The following is a 16,443-nucleotide window of genomic DNA, read 5'->3' as shown; positions in this document are numbered from 1 at the left end:
AGATAGATAAAATAATTTGGTACAAAAGTGGACAATAAAGGTGACTGACAAACCGATTAAGACTTATCAGGGTATATAAGGTTTTGCCTATTTTCTCATCTGCTCTCTTTATATATTATCAATGATTTACATCATTAAACAAAATTCGAGTCCTACTTGTGTCAAACAGTTAACACAAATAAAATTTAATCTTTTCGCAACAAAATCGACCATAAATAGATTTATTTCGAAAAGTCCAACTTACCTATATTTAGTTTAATTTGAAAACTCGAATTTTCTGTAAGCTGCATAAAGGTATCAAAATTAATTGGAATTTGGTACAAGGTTCGATAAACAATATGTTATCATTAATTTTAATCTTAATTTCACAACGGTCACTTTAAAATTTTCATCCTGTAATATTATATTTTTTATATAAATAAAAATATATATTTTTATGTAAATAAAATTAATTGTATTTAAAATATTTTTATCTGATCAGCACAATTAATGAAGCGACAATATATTCACTTTTTTTTTTTTGATACTTGGGTGACAATCAATATCGTTTTTTTTTTTCTAAGCATATTCTTTTGAGATTTGACAAGTTCACTGTGCCAATCATCTGAAAAAAAATAATTTTTTTAATAATGTAAATTACTTAAATTAAATTAAAATCATACTATAAGTTTTGCATAAATAAGTAGCTTTAAATATTAAACAGTAGGGTACTTCATTTTGAGATGTTATCTTCATATAGATGTGGTCCGTTAATACTTACTAACGGGGATGAAATTTTTAAATGTGAATAAAAGTCGAATATATCTTTTGTGTGTATAATATGTTATAAAAAATAACTTGACCAGGATAATTTTTTTAAATTTAAAAAATCGAATATGTAAAAAGATTTTGTGACAGTTGAAGAATCTATTTAGCATCTACTTATTTTATAAAATTTATTCGACCGTGAAAGTTTTTAAAGATTTTCTCAACGGTTTTAGTTGATACTAGACTTGGCTACCTTATGAAACTACTCATTCGTAACTCAGAACATTGACAGTTAATTGACATAACGAATCTCTTAAAACTGATTTGAATTTAAGAAGTCTAAAAAAATTATCAAATTCATAAACGTAGCCAAACAAATTCTCTCAACAGTGATTTTGAATAACTAAATCTTAAAAAGAGTATTGGAAAATTGATTTTTATTACACATGATTTTAAGGATGTACGAGCGCCAGGGCAATTTTGGATAAAAGACTTGATTCTTTTTATATGAAGTTGGACTAAGTCTAAGCCAATTCTGAAAATTTTAGGGGAGTTTCCCGATTATTTATAAAAATAAATGACTTCAAAAGTAGGCATATTTATCATTGGTCTTATGGCAAAACGGTAGGTGGATGATATGATTTCATCATTAGTCGGTGGAAATTTATTATTTTCTAATCTACGTTACAATTTTTTCATTGGAGTTATAATTGGTTTATGGCATTTTTTTCTGGTCCTAAAGGTCCCACAAAAACATTCCAGAAACTGTTTAAGCTATGTATTAAAAGAAAATAATTGGGAGAGTATTTTTCTAGAGAGATAATACGCTATTAGTGACAAATTTTTAACCCCCGAAACAAAAGAAAGGGGTGTAACAAATTTTTAACCCCCGAAATAACTAAACAATATGCGATGATCCTGAAATCGGTTCTGTTTGGAGAAGGCTCTAAGAAAAAAGGTAATTTAATGGAAAGTGTTTTTAATTTTTTGTGGGTTTTTTTAATTTTGTAAAAATTGTAGAAATTGAACGAACGATTAGATAGTATGCACAGAATTTCTTTGTCGGCACTCATCCCAAGAAACATCCTTGGAAATTTTATTTTTAGAATTAACAAGGTATTATTTAACTAAACATCAATTTGTGAGTACAATATGCGTGATTTCTTTTATTATAAGTAATACCTATATTTAAATGACCATACTGGATACAAGTACCAAAATTTTCTACCCATTGCTGGTCATATAGTAGTTCCACCTCATCCATGACATTTAAGGATGATAAAGTGGCTTTTTTTTTAGATTTTGTGTTGAAATTTTGGGGAAAAGAGGATGTTATTGTAAATATTTCATAAACATCTACTTAGAAAAATTGAAAATTTGTCAGTTTAAGCTAAGCATCCTTTACTTTTAATATTCACAACAAAGTCCTTATTTTGCCACTCGGACATACCTTTTGTTATTAATGATTTTCTAATGAAAATGAACTTCACAACACCCTCTTGGATTTTTAAAGAAACTAAAGTAACTTGTCTGGTTGATAATTTTCAAACAACATTCAAACATTGCAAGTTAAATAAAAACATGTACAAAATGTTTTATTGCAAAAACAGTCAACTAAAAACTAAGAAGAATTAGATTGATATGAACTCGTCCATTTCATATGAAAATTACCATTTACTTTTGTTTTGAACTAAAGAATTGATAATCAATGTGATAAAATGGATAACAAGTATCCTCTTTCTTAATCGAACTTATTATTGGTAGTCCGATAATACAAGAACTCTGAATTGGAATGAAAAAGACCTATGTATTGTACTATTAGATTGATAATACCTTGATAAGTCGAATTTGAGCTCCTTGCCAAGCTGAGCTTTTATTTCTTTGAAAGCAAGTTCAGATAATATAATGGCATTATATATAATGGCATAAATGTTCCTTCTCATCAGAAACTATGTATTCACCTTTCTAAAGCTTGATGAAATTGAATTTTCTACTGATAAGAAAAAACATTTTAAAAACAAATTAAACAACTAATTTCCATTTTAAAAAAGATGAAAAAGAAAACATAATTAAAACATCATATCAAAAAATGTATTCATACAAAGAAAAATTAATTGTTCAAAAATATGTATGACGAAACACAATTTTTAATTTAAGAAAATAAAAATTTAATTTCTATTAAAACAAAATGAAATTTACGTGAATTAACACAGAAAACGGTGACTTTTCTTTGATGAGAGAGGTACGTTCCTACCAGCTAGCTACATAACATATAAAACATAAGTTATTTAGCAGCTTTCAAGTAAAATGTTCAAGTAAAGTAAGGTAAGATGGTTGATGAACTTGTTTAAGAAAATGTATATTTCTTTCACACAAAACTGATGATCATGTTGTTGATGAGAATTTTCAAAACAACTGTTTAAAAAAATGTTTAATTAAATATAAAGAAAAACAGAATAAATTAACAAAAAAAAAAAAAAAAACATTATTAATTCATAAGTAAAATGAGTTTGCAAGAACTAAGCGAAAAGCTGTATGGTTGGGTTCATTAAATTTGAACTGAAACAAAAAAAAAATTCTTTTTAAAAGTTTTTATTTCAATTTCTTTCATGTCCGCCTGTCTTTCCTGTTCTAATTCCGAAATTTGGATGACAATTCAAAATTCCGAATGAAATAATAACATATTTCTTATAATGGACGCGTTCTAAAAAATAATTGGTTCTATTTGGTGTATTTGTAAAATAAAGGTTTTTTTTTTCCATATTTTCACAAGAAATAGCATAAAAACTAAATTGATTTTACTACAAATTTTACTCTTTAAAGAATAAAAATTGAAAAATATTCTTTAAAGAATAAGAATTTATTTTACTACAAATTTTACTCTTTAAATAATTCCTTGAATATGAGCTTGTATTAAGAAGAAAAAATAATTTCTCATATATATTAAATAGCTTCACTAACAATCCATGATAATACATTTTGTTTTTAACTTTTTCAAAATGAGTGCAACAGGATTTTAAACGGTGTCGTCTGTAGGTTATTTTAGGTTTTGTTTTTTTTTGCGAGTCATGAAAAATTTGATTTTTAGACGACTAGATTTTGGATACTTCTTTTTGATTGAAATTGAGAGGACAAGAAGAATACCAGGCATTTGAGGACGATAAAATTCAGCTGTCTTAAAATTAACTGTCCTAAACGTTACCAGCTTTACTAAAAAATCCAATATTAATTATAATTAAGCCTAGTAATATTCCAAGGGTTGGAAGCAGTCTTTCTCTATTTGACAATCGTTCAAAGCTTAGTCTCTAAAAGTTTATCAAAAATAAATTAATAAGAAGTTTTGAATAAAATTGTTTGGAATTTAGTTATTATTCCAGCTGATCAAAAGTACTGTGTAAGTTTAATCTATGGTCCAGTGCACTTACGGACTGAACCAAAAGTTTTGACACTAGGTTTTTTTATTCATTCATTCAATAGGGAGTTGTTTGGAGACATTAAATCTTATTTTGCGGGTTTTGACCCATATCTTGCGTTTTATTCATTCAATTTTGATGATTTTGATGTTGTTGGACTTGCCTGCTTTTTATCTTCAAACCCATGTTAATGTATACGGTACGATTGATAAAAAAGTTGTTCGTGTTCAATATCACAAATTTTTTCGTGAGTTTTTCACTACCCCTCTACGATTTACGCTAGTGTACTGGACCATTATACTATGTCCGAGAGGTAAAAGAGATAAAGATAGTATTTTGGGTACCGAAGAAGGGATACCAAATCGTGTTGATTTACTAAACAGTCCCTAGAAGAAAATTACTATTATATTGAAGTAAAAGCTCTATTAACTCTTTTGAAAAAGCGGTACCAATTTTTTAGAATACAACTGTATTTACGTCACACATACAACCATTTTCAAAACAGAAGAACATCACCACACATTTTTTCGCCTTCCATCATATTCGCTCTTTCTTTTTCTTGTTGATAATGGCCAAGAATAGAATGAGAGATTTAGATGGAAGTATGATCAACATAATAATATTACCAACACACAAACTGTTAAAAACATATACATGTATATACTTATATAGTAGAAAATACAAGTGAAGTTGTTTTTAATTTATATTTTATACAAGATATAATATATATTTTGTTTTACCTTTCATGTTAACAAAGTGGAAAGGAGGAAATTAAAATTAAAAAGCTTTTTTGTAGTTCACTATATACAATATACATATATCTGTATATAGTGTCGGTCAAGTCTTTACTGGATACTTAACTCTGTTGCAATTAATCGAAGATGTTGTAGATGTTTAATTCGGAAAACTTTTACCATATTGATGATTTGAAGTTAGCGGCAATAATTTACATTGAATCATTTTGAATTTCGCAGAATAGAAAGTAATTGTACTAGATGCGATTTTCGAAATCGAAATTTTCAACATATCTTTGCGTTTCATAGTTAGGACAAAGTATTCACATCAATTTGGAGAAGATATATGTTTGTGTGTGTGTGTTTGTATATGAACGTACGTACTTACGCTCGTAGACATTTTTTTCGTTTTTATTTTTGTATAATTTTTAATTTAAATACCTATGCATTGTTTTTTCCCGTCAAAAAATGTAAATCAATATATAGACTCTCAATATTGCAAAACATAATTTCGAAATTTACCATGTTCATAGCTACATCGATTAGTTAATATCCAATTCCAAAATCTGCTTAAAAGTATTGTAAAGTATATCATCGGTTTGTTGTAGTATGGGCATTAATTTGTCTTGATTTTTGGTGCATTCAAACTGTTCAATTCGATTCAAAAAATTTTAATTTATACCGAATATATAAGATCTTCCAAAATAAACATCCAAATAAATAATAAAAAAGATAGCCAGACATGGGGACTGTCGACGGAAGTGGAAACTTAAAACTTTGAAATAACTTTTTTTTAAATAATTTTAGTATAAATAATTAAAGTTTCATAATTTGTAAATAGAAATTATTAGTATACAAAACTATTATAAATATTAAAAAAAAGCAACCATACAGTATTTTCAAGCGGTCACCCAATCCTTGAACTAAGTGTGGTCAATGTAGTTACTTCAGTGATCGAGTGATAGGCGTTGCTTTTAATGTGGTGGAGTGCAACGTGTGACGCGTGAAGATGACGCGAGTTCTATGATTTTTGTTCACCCAAAAAAGTGCTCAACGCGCCTAAAGAAGTTTTCACTTCAAAAATAAAGCCTCCAAATTAGCCAAAATCCAATAAAATAAAGTTCGAAAACTAAAACCCCAACAGTTACAGAATCGCGCTTTTAAAAGTATGAAAACAATAAAAGCTGTTCATCTGAAATTGTTATGATAAGTAAAATCGTCATTACAGTCGGGGTACCTCTTTTCGCTCGTGTGGAAAACTGTCTAATATTAGAGGTCCAGCGACTGTAATGACTTTAATAACTAGCCTATAATCAGCGGGCGATCAACACGCTTCTAACGATACCTCATTTGTCAAATTATGATAATTAGTTTAGAAGCTAGGTGAGAACAGATGAACATACATACATATGGGTCAAACATAGCCCTCGCCATTATATAGTCGGGGTAAAAATAGATAATAACTTTTACCATTTTCAAACCTACATATCAAACAATGTAATTGTGTGATTACTGAGCAGAAAGTTGTTTCAAATATATTGGTCAATTCTTGGAATTAATTATGCATAATTTGGATACGGTATGCTAAGAAAAACGAAGAACATTTAAGTTTTTTTTTTTTTATTGAAGAAACATGAGAGATATTTTAAAGTAAATGTCAAAGACATTCAAGAAGTGTGCTGCTGAGTTCTTCTTCTTCTTCATGTTCATGTAAGATGGAAAACAAATTAAAAAATATATCATTAACTCTTTGTAGTGAAAACATTTTTCTTGTATTTTTATATTTTTCTTGTATTTTAATTTTAATAATAATAATAACAAGTGAAAGATAAACGCTGTAAATGAGAATTTTTACGTTGTGTGTATGTATGTATGTATGTTTCCTTCTTCAGTTTTTTTTTTTAATTTTCCTTTTTTTTGTTCCTCATTTTCATTTTAAAAAGATAAGACGAAATTGAAAAATATCAAAAACAACAAGGACTGATGACTGGTATGTAGATTTATAAATAATTAAATCGTTTTATACAAATACAAATTATATTTTTTTTTTAAATGTTTAATGATAGAACTGATTTTAATGGATCTAGAATAGATAAGGTGAGATATTAAATTGATATGCATCTTTATATTATTTTTATGCCAGCCATGGGTTTAACTTATTCGGGCAACTGATTTTCCATATATTCTTTTGCATGTTTAATTTCATTGTAATAGTTGTCCATGGTTTTATTTTTAACGGAAATTTTAATATCAGTAGGTATACTTGTGTAGTACAAAAAAAAGTTCTCTTTGTAAGAATGGTATATATATCTCTATGGTTGACTCGAAAGCATTAAAATCATCGTAAAAAAACAGTTCAATTATTTCGAATGTATTCTGTATTTTTGTGTCAAAAAATATGCACGACTTTACATAAAGTATATATATTATAAAGTGCGTTTCTTGTGACACAGAGATGGATACATTTAAAAACATCTTTTAAAGAGTACTTAAAAAACCACATAATACACAGAGGTGAAATCATTGCGTTTTCAATTCTTAACAATTCTCTTAACTAAAATCTGAATCCATTACAGGTCTATTTGCATATTTACATGTGCAAACATAATTTTTAGGTTTAAACTAGTGAAAATAATGTAATTGACTGAGTTAATTGTTTAAAAACCTTTTATAAACAGTGCTGAATGTTTATCGAAAATTTAACTCTATGATTCCCTTAATACAGTAGAACTTCGATAAGTTAAAGTCCAAGGGAAACACAAAATATTTTAAGTTATAGAGGTTTTAAGTTATCAAGGGTCTATGTTAGGTAAAGGTTAATATAGAGGTATGTACATGTTTCTATGTACCCTAGTTAATATAGAGGTATGTACATGTTTCTATGTAGTTACTGAGGGCCTATACAGAGATTATTTATTTAAGTTATAGAGGTTGCGTATTTTAAGTTATATAGGTTTTGGGCTCTGATGGGAAGGGAACATAGTATTTTTTGAAGTAACAGAGGTTTTTATGTTACCGAGGTTTAAGTTATCGAGGTTCTACTGTATATTCAAATATAATCAGAATCAACAGATTTACTATTTGATTCTTTACTTATTACATACTTATTTTATGACTTACTTTTGTTCTATCTTTTACGATTTATAATATGTATAAGATGAATCCAACGGAACCAAAACCCAATTGACATGTATTGCTCATTTACGAGCTCAAGGGCTGATATTGCTGATTTCGAGTAAACCAAAAGTATATACGATTATTAATAAGAGTGCCCTTCTTGTAGTGCCACAACTGATTGAATTTAAATTTAACACTTCCAATCTGTTATCTCCGTGGACGTAGAAACAGAGGAGTTTAAAATCTAAAAACCCCCCGTTCTACTTCAATGCATTGATAATAGGTTAAATATCCAATTTTAACAAATATAATTGAACTATAGGACTGCTTTACTTCCAAAAGTTTTTCGCGTTGTACAGATCTTTAAGAGAGACCCGGTATAATGAAAGATGTTTTCTTTTTCTAGAGTAATATTCGGTGGAGTAATATTCGCTTCATTTAGCAAACGAGTTAGCGCTTGTCGATAAATTTTTGTAAAAGAAAAGAAAACGGTTCAATGCTTCGAAAAACTTCGTTCAAAGAATATGGACAAATATTTAATAAATGTTTTTTTACTGTAATCACAAAACTAGGTCAATGGTTTGGCTATTACTTAAAATTGCTTTTCCCCAAAAACAAATCAAATGTTGTTTATACAAAAGTGGATTCCTCTGATCTTTTTTTTGTGCTGTAAAATCAATTTTTTTTGCATTAGTTTTCGTTCACTTATACCATCAGTTATTTAAATAAAATATTTATAATAAATTTTTTTGTTAATTATCTAATTAGTATTTGAATGCCTAACCCTTAATTTGTTTGTTAAATTCATGATGAACAAACTGGGTAAGTAAAAATCACAGGAGATTGTCATGCAATGTGAATGTCATCAAACAATCCATGAAGTGTTTATTTTAATATTTTAAAATTAATTAAAGGATTTATATTTTTGGTGTTATATACACATCACATCATCATTTTAATTATTTTAGTCAGTTGGGGGAAGAAGGTGAATAAACGTTAATTACATTTTAAAAATTTGGGTAAATGATGTTAAAGCATGAACAAATATATTTACTCTAGTTTTATTAAATTGTTTGAGATTTTTGTCAATTTGCTGTTTTGTTTTCTTTAGTCAACGTTGGGCAAAAAAAATCGAACACTCTCTAAATAATTTCAATTTTGTCTTCTATATAAAGTCTAATCTATCGAGTATTATTCTTTACAAATTGTTTTCAAGCAATTAAATAAGTATATATTTTACAGGAGAAGTCGATTGTTAGTAAGAATGGACTCTTTACCTAGGCAGAGTAAATTCTCATTAAAAACATCAGTTGATTAATAATGAATAAACACACTTTTCCTACAAAGAGTTAACTGTGACTGCAGTGGGTTAGTAAAAGTTGATGAAAGTAAAATTTAGTGTAAGTGTGATAATTATGACAGATTCCTTGTTATATCAAATAAGTTTACACTTCTATTGGTTTATTTATTTTTTTACGGTAAGAATGTACGGACACTATCACGTTATTCTTTTGTTAAGGTAATTTGGAGTAGATAATTAGCCTAAACAGAATATTATCTAAGTTTTTTGAAGAAAAACTAATACCTTTTTTGTGTAATTGCGTTAATTCCCTGATTCACGGGTTGGCCATGCCTTTAATGGGGTCGAGTTAGCACGGAACTGCGGATTTTTTAAGTTATTGGTAAATCCCTTGTTTATTCTCTGATTCTCGAAAAATCTGAAAAAAGATCAAAAAATATTCTCTTAACATTAATAATCTACTCCAAATTATATTAACGTGATCCTGGAGTTAAACACATGATAGTGTTCGTAAAGCCTCACCCTTTTTTTTTTTTTCATACATATACTAATTTTTATTAGTTATTTTTTAAACTATTCCATGTACACTTATTAATAAAGGGTATTTTGGCTATATTATTTGTTTTTTATTAACTGGTAGACCGTTTCCTTGTAAAAAGTTATCTTTTGCTATCTCAAGACAGACCAGTCTACCTAGCTATACATGTGTCAATCCTAATATCTTGCCAACTTTTACTAGAAAGACCAGTAACAGTCGACCTAGGAGTCAACTCTCACTGGAAAATCAACTCTTACTGTAACTTATACAAGAACTAGAAGTATGACAGCGATAGTAAGATCATTTTTTCTGAATTTCGAGCTATATTTCCGAAATGAGTTTAGCAAAAAGGAGATCATTTTTATTCAAGCTTGGGCTCATTTGCTGCAGGAGGTGATTACAGTAAAATGATTATCTGGCCACTTTTGGCATTCTATTCTTAGTTATATGGGATGAAAGAAAGTGCCCGTACTAAAATTAAATAAAAAAAGAAGCTCTGATTCCTATGGATGATGAAAAGAAAAAAGAAAAAAACATGTGAAAAATTCAAAAAGATTGTGACTTGAAGGATGCTCTCTTGATCACGGTTCTCGATAGTTTACGCAGCCTTTGAAATCTTATTTAATGATTGTTGCAATTTTCATTTTCTTTGAATTATCAGAAAAGCCAACATAGTTATTCTATAAGTTACAAAATGTAAATGTGTTTTATTTGGCATAATTTTTTCTGATCAATTATTATTATTATAAATGAAAGGTTCGTTTTAACAGCGATATTACTCAAGCTACGCAAAACAATTATTTTAAGTATCGGAAGAATAATACCTCTGATATGTTATAAACGAATAGCATAATAACTTTTTAAACATAAAAAACATCCCTTTAATACTCATAAGGGTAGTAAATATACATCTATACAATCATTATTCATAGTATAATTTTAGTATATTTTTGATAAATCATTTTCAATTGCATTTTATATGATATTTATTAGAAAAATTTTATAATTGTATTCCTCCTCTATTATTTGGATTTATTTCGCAAATATGGTTGAATTTTAATATAAATTCAGAAGTTTGTTAATTAGTTTATAAAATTCTAGTCATTAATTGTCAGTAAGTAAATAGTTCCTGCAAGGTTAACTTTTAAGCGATGGGAGTGATGTGTGTCTATCAATAGATGTGTGTTTATTTAAAGTCGCTCTTACAACCCAGGTCCATTTTAATATTATTTGGCTGAATATTATTTGGATGAATATTTGGCTGCATTTTCCTGTAATTTCCATTCTTGTCATTTTTAAAATAAATTTGTGCGGGGATATTTTAAAAAGTTTCTACCCTCATATTTCGTAAACGGAACGGAAAAAGAAAGAACAAAGACATATATCGGCCCATTTTTAGTGGAAATAAAGACATACTATTTAATTTATTTTGTGTGGAGACGACTTCATGGTTAAACGGAGATCAACTTTGTTTTGTTAAATAAAAGTCACATTTTTTGTAGCAGTTTCTTATTTTTTGGCGAAAAAAGAAAATTTAACTTTCCCTTTTCAGATTCTTATCATAACAAGTTACAATTGTTTACAAAAATTTTTTCCTTTGCTATTTATACAGTTTGTAGCTTTAAATAACCGTAAATCAACTATCGCATTTTTTCCCGCGGCAAACACAAATAATCCGCTACAAAAAATATGACCCTGTTTGACCATTCATTCCTGTTGAAAATGAGTCCATACATGTTTTTGCGGTTTAGGATTTTTCCGTCTGTTTTGGAAATATAAGGAAAGAGTTTTAATCGGTATATAATCTACATATTAATATGTTATGTTCAAAAAAGGTCGTATTTATTCAATTATTTTTTGTATAGATTTTTGCATCTATTTGTTCATTTTTTACTTTTTATCGCGGAAAACAGAAAGTAAAGTTTATTGCTTGGTGTAACAACAACAGTGATTAATAGAGAGGGCTAACAGGGATGATACCAATCCCTGAAATTGCATTTTCAGCTTGTCTTTTTTGTCTTTGAAACAAGTTTACCAATTTTTATCTTTGAAATTTTGTTTTCTTGATGCATATTCTTTTTTCATTTGGGCTATCTATAACTAATCAGGTATGGTTAATTTGATGGAATATGATGGGCAGATAATTCCTCAGACTGCGTGATTCCCTCCTTAGTCATCACCTCTATATTAAACCCCTGACTTCCCCGAATTTTCTATTTTTCAAATAAGCTTTACAAAGTAACTTATACCTATTACTTTTTTAATATGTAAACCAGTTTCAGTGGCTAAAAATGATTTAAGCAGCAGTTAAAGATTTCTTTGCAGTTTTTTAGTTACAGGACTGTGTAATAATTTTTAGAAATTGCCGCGAAACATTTTCAAAAATCAAATTCATTCTAAAAGAATAAAACAAAAAAATTGGTTCATTATTATGATCCTTGTAAATAAATAAAATATAAATAAATATTTAATAAATAATACATTATTTTAAAAAAAAGGATACGCGAATAACAGTACGAAACAACCAAAATAATATACTACATTCACATGCACACACAGACAGACAGACAAACAGACACATATACATACAGACGCACATATACAACGAACCAGACAACAAACGAACAGACTCATAATAATATAAAAAGAATAATATTCGTATATTATAGTGTTGCGTGTTCCCTGGCACCTGCTGTACTCTCTATACACAGTGTTGCTATAGAAACATTCATCCGGGGATGAAAAAAAAACGCGAGGGTAAAAAAAAAATCGTGGGGGTGACTCAAATAAAAAAAAAAACGGATCAATATTAACTCTTTTTCACAACCCTCACATCACACAACAGTAGTGTCTTCTCATACTCCACGATTTTACCCATCATCATCATGGGCCAGTGTATATGTAACCTACTATATGTGTACACTGATGACAAATGTATATATACGTACACTAACCGGTAATGGAAGTGAGTCAACATTGACAAAAAATTAGCGTGGCTATTGCAGTAAAGTGTCCTTACACAAAAAAGTTGATAGTTCAAATCTCACAGGGAAATAGTAAAATTTCAAGTTATTCGATTCATTAGGCTCAGATTATCAGGTTCATGTCAAATTCATAAATCTTGCTGGCATTTACCAAAATTTTACATCCGTTAAAATAAGTCTATCCATTTTACCTAAATCTAATTTCAGTAAAGATTTCTTATGATCTCAAAATGGGTAAGCATTAGTACTCTTTTTCGTCTTTGAGTCCTCATAATCACTTATACTCTAACAGATTTTAACCAAAATTCAAATCGAAGAAAAATTATTGTAAAGATTATCGACCACGCCATGCTTTTTATATTAAACAAAACTATAACATTAAAAAAAAGAACCAGAGGTGTCGTGGGACACCCGATAGGAACTATAATCCTTTCGTACCAGGATGTTTATTATGACATTACATAATAATTTCATTGTACTTACTTTAAATTATTTCTGTTATCTTTAACTTCTGATAACTATCACAACTCCATTTTATTAAATAAAAAAAATTTGGCAAAAAATACAAATTATAATAATATTTTTGCATTTGCTCAAAAATCGTGGCAAGTTGAATCGATTGGAAAAGTTTTATTTTCCTAGATAACCTAGATGAAAATAGTCGGTTTTTGGTTTCGTTTTTTTTTTGCACTTTTTTGGTTTTATTTCCCAACCAGCAAACAAATCAGAACGATAAAGAGTGATAAGGCACATGGTTCCAACAATTTTATTTTATTTATTTTCAGTATTAAATTTTTTTTATGGTTTTTTAATAAAAAGCTTTTATTGCATATATTTATTTACCTATCAGTGTATATTCAATGCATAAAAAACCACTCCCGTGTACCCCGTTCCCTCTTTATAGACGACTATACTTTTTTTTTATTCTTAACTTAATGGAAATGTATTTAATCCTTATTCTTGGCATGCTTTCAGTTTTTATTTGATATTACAATTTTTTTTTAAACTAAATTACGTTATGAAAAATTATTGTATGCATATTTTATCAAAACTCTTATTATATGATGAATTCGAGCATGGGGGTATTTTTATGAAGCAGATATATCATCAACTTTTATGCAGTATAATTATGATTTTTTTTTTTACAAAAGATGCAAAAAAAAGTTAGGTTTTAATAAAAAACACTTATCAAAATTTATGCATCAAAATTATTAGACATGAATTTAGTTTCCACATTTAACGCCTACATTTGTTCGCTAAAAAAAGTCATAAGTCATCATCATAGTGCTATTATGTCTGTGGCAACAAGTAACAAGGTTCGGGTCATTTATGCTTAGTAATTAAATGTAAGTTTGATAATGTAGATATAATAAGGCAACTAGACGGGCTGAGTTTTGAAATTGTTTATTTTAATAATTTATATAACTGAGCTTAGAGCTTGGTTACCTGATTCTCCTTGCGGATACTCCCTAGAAAATGTAGCACCCTTTATGTACTTTTTCTGTAGGAAAAGACTAGTTGTAAATGTATCGGAGTCATAAATTTACTGAGAGTTATATCGTACAGGAATTACTTTTAAAAAAGTAGGATTTTAATTTTTTCTGGCAAAAGATCATAATGTACTTACTAAATTGTTTTAAAATATTATACCAACTTATTTATATTTTTCTAACCCACCCTGAAATATTTAATTATTGTAATCACCTTTTAATTTTCAGTTTTAGAAGTTTGGTCTTGGAATCCAAGGACACTTGAGTTTTTTAGACTAATATAACGATACCCTAACTGTCGAAACCTATCGCGACGTTTGAAAGATTCAAGATAATAAAGAAATTTACAAAAAATGTACATATATACAAAATACGCGTGAAAAACATAATCACTTCTTACAGTCAAGAGCAAGCGTGCTATAGAAAAAGCAGAACTTCTAATGTGAGACAAATTTTTAATTGCACCACGAGCTTAAAATTGATTAATATCCTTTTTTTTTGTTATTGTAAAACGAAGTATAGAATAAATAAATCTCTTAACCACAAGACAGAATGTCTGTTATCTGACACCCAATTTTCGCTGCCTTGGACGTCAGAAACGCCCGCGCCGTATTGTCTAGTATCCAGAAAAGAATTTTTGCATCCATTATTCAAAATAAGAATTAAAAAATGGATATACATCATTTTTATGAAAATCTATTAAGTTAATATGGCAATTTCTTATCAACTGTGGAAGATATACTTAGAATATGTTATATATTGTTTATTCTTAAAATCACCAAAAAATAAGAAAAATTTTGTAAGTATGATATGTTGTAGCCACTAGTCACAAAATCGGGATCAATCATCCCATAATTTTGCAGTGATTATACTCAGTTTATTTTAATTCTTTGACTTGTATTTTAAGCACGTGCAAATCAAACAAATTTGAGATTAATATATCTAAATGTTTTCAGATTAACAAGACACGCTGAATTTTTTGTTTCTATTAATGATCGTTCATTTTTATAAAGAATGAACATAATCATCTGTGAGTGTAGCTCTATATTCTAGATTTGTTTGATAGCTGCCTCTATTTTTCTGGGACATCACGGGAATCATTTTTTTTTGTATCAATAAGCGTTTATGACTTGTGCGACTATGACGATTTACTTATTAACACTATTTGGCCGATATCTCTTCTAATACTTGTTTAAAGAATAAAATGAAATTTCTTACAATTTTTCCTTCGTACTTTTTTTCTAAAATTAATGTTTTTGAGGTTTTTCTTAAAATGGAAGCTCTTTTGCCCTCTTTTTTGTAAGGATTTTAAGGATTTACATTATTTACTTGATACTGAACCTATTTAAACAAAAAATTACTCCTATAATTTAGTGCATTATGGACAAGAGTAACGAGCTTCTATATTACCAGTATTAATTTCTCTGGAAGAGAAGAATAGTTTTTTTAGTAACGATCATTCATAATGGAAGGTGATGGGAACGAAAAATGGGTTGTTTTCATTATTAAAGTAAAAATTCACGAGAAGATAAAATTTATAAGAAATGTTGCTTCAAAATCTATAAGAAATGAATGCACGAATGAAATTTAAATTAAAAGAGCAAAATGAAAAAACATGGGGTAGATATTAACTTTGTCTCAAAATTTTTTCGAGACTGATTGCGGTTGATTTATATTAAACTATACAAAGTATAGCCTACTAAATGTAAAAGCTTGCGATCGAAATGGCCTGCCTGTGTGTGGTTACAATTAAACCCAATAGCAAATGATTTATCATTAAAGAATATAATTTCAATAAATTTGAAATTTGACTACTTTACTATCATCAACAAATAAAAGAAATTGAAAACTATAAAATAATCAAATCTGCAAAGCTGAAAGTTCGGAATCAGATATACATACTGTGTCCAAAAAAATAAGGTGACATTTGAATTTAAACTGTGCGCGTTTGTTGTGCATTATGAATTCCTTCCGCCCGGCCAAACAGTCAACAAGGAATAGTATTTGAATGTTATGCGTCATTTGTGTAACGCTATCCGCCTAAAAAGGCCGGAATGTGGAAAAACAATTCATGCTTTTTACACCACGATAATGCACCATCCCATACTGCAATCATAATT

Source organism: Chrysoperla carnea, chromosome 2 (genome assembly GCF_905475395.1).
Source record: "Chrysoperla carnea chromosome 2, inChrCarn1.1, whole genome shotgun sequence".
Classification (NCBI taxonomy): Eukaryota; Metazoa; Arthropoda; class Insecta; order Neuroptera; family Chrysopidae; genus Chrysoperla; species Chrysoperla carnea.
Note: the sequence above shows the minus strand (reverse complement) of the source record.